Genomic DNA, 2,171 nt, shown 5'->3' with positions numbered 1-2,171 from the left:
CATCTTGAATCGTTCATTCCAACTGTTCATGAAAATCCACCTCCTTTGATTACTTTGTAGGTCCTAGGCAGAAAAGGGAAAGGTCATCTGCCAATGTAGTTCACTCGTACATTTGTATAGGTCAATATAATAGTTCAGAATGCCATTATCACTTAACATCTACAACGAATCGGGGATGCTCGTGCAACCAATTATCACGGAAACTGATTTCAATTATTAAGATTTGAATGAGTCTACAAATTTCTATCATTACTAAGAAGCTGCTGGAAAATTACAGGGAACATTACGTGCTAAGAGTAGATAGTTACAAAGCAGTGCCGCGACAATGTAGTGTGGCTGGATTGGGACACATCAGTAGCAATGCGCGCAAAAAAAAACGGTTATCCTCAGAACTGCTAGCTTCCTTCTATGTCCTCACATTTGTCACTAAGCCTCAGTCTACCAGACCCCATCAAGGTGCCGCTTCGAGCCAAAGTTAGAATGTCGGTGGAACGCCTCCGCCCTCCTAGATCGTGCTTCGCCACGTGTGATCCATCTCCCAGCAAGCCCGTGGGTGTACACCCTGCTCTGAAGCAGGGCACAATATCCCTGCCCAGATACATCAAGCAGCTATGTAAGTTGCTTGTGCAAAATAGTATTCATTAAAATGAAACACGAACCTAAACTTCTCATGGGCAACAGTATTTGATCAAACAATGCATCAACACTCATGGTAATTGACCGAAAATTTGGTGAATATTTCAACAATCTGGAACAAGAATGCTTCAGAAGGCATTCTTTTATGGAAAATCTGGTGGGGACAAAAAATAATAATGTTAAACTGCAACTTTTAAGGAAAATAAAACAGCCATAAAAGCAAGGTCCTACCTTGTGCCATGGGTGAAGTTTAAATTGTGGGAATTTAAACTTGGTATAATATTTTTCCTAGACTTAATTTCTTCCCGTGTAGGAGTACCTAAAACCTGAGTAGAATGATGTAATTAGGAGTAAATATAACTGACATGTGATAACTTCTTTGGAAGAAAGACCGCAGTTTGCCTTGATGATTTCAACAAGCTGATCAACGCCATTGTCCCCAGGGAATATAGGCTATTAGAAAATTGTGTGATCAGTTACCTTTCCTAGAAGGAGCTAAGGAAGAACACAACCAGCATACCAAACATCAATTGTTGTTGTGTATTCTTTAGCACCAAATATGAGCTCTGGGGTTCTATATTACCTTGAACAGATGTAGGAAATATTTGAATATCCTTTTACCTATCAAGAGTACAAAGCCATAAACATGTCGATTCCGTGCCACAGCTGATGAGTATGTGAATTCACCTAGCAAAAAAATTATTTCATCAAACCATTTCACTATACCAAATTAATCGAAATGCTTCAGAAAGGGTTCGCTTAGCTTGTAATATACGGACCAGAATATACTGAGGCTTGATTTCCCTGCGACACACTTCAATGTTGTTGTGGATGTATTCCAAAGATCAACGGGTTTTGGTATGAAAAAACATACACGTTACCTGATCCCAGATGGTCCGCTTCGGTCACAGGTAGGGATAGTCTTTGGATCCCGGAGTTGGTGTTGTCGCTTGTCCTTCTCTATATTACTTTATGGGTTGACTGTGGGGTGTCTATCGTCTTATCGGGAGATGGCTTCATGTGCCCACCGATGTACATAATATCGCCTTACGTTGTTAGGCTGATTCTTCGTCGTGTCGTCATTTTTCATATTGGCCAACCGGAGCCGGCAGTGTGATTGTCTCTGCATTAGTATCGGGGCATCTCCTAGAGCATGTCTATGGTACAAAAAACTTGAAAGTATAGCAATGTGTCCATCAGTTGCAACGGGTCCAGTTTATTTTTTTTATCCTATATATTTAGACATAATATTCATAAAATTCACATGTATCGAATTTGTTTCGTTTTCATACACGGTAACACGTACGCATGCTTAGTGTAAATTTGTTTTTGAGTACCGTCAATGTACTGTTAAGAGAAAAAAAACAACATAATATTCCTATAATTTATTTGTAGGTGGTCATGTGAACAGGTATAGCTCTTGGCATAGGCGATAGGGACACAACTATAACTAATTTATATAATTCCATTTCATATTTTTTTTATTGTGGGCATTACGTAGAGTACTTTGTTGTGCGAGTTCATGGCCACCGTCC

The 2,171-nt window shown here is 39.6% G+C and overlaps 1 pseudogene; it reads right to left on the bottom strand.

The window, feature by feature from the left end:
* Positions 1-438: 438 nt before the first annotated feature.
* Positions 439-1,478, bottom strand: LOC124695706 (annotated as a pseudogene).
* Positions 1,479-2,171: the final 693 nt, after the last annotated feature.

The sequence above is a fragment of the Lolium rigidum genome, chromosome 3 (genome assembly GCF_022539505.1).
Source record: "Lolium rigidum isolate FL_2022 chromosome 3, APGP_CSIRO_Lrig_0.1, whole genome shotgun sequence".
NCBI lineage: Eukaryota > Viridiplantae > Streptophyta > Magnoliopsida > Poales > Poaceae > Lolium > Lolium rigidum.
Note: the sequence above shows the minus strand (reverse complement) of the source record. Positions and strands in the feature narration are given on the sequence as shown.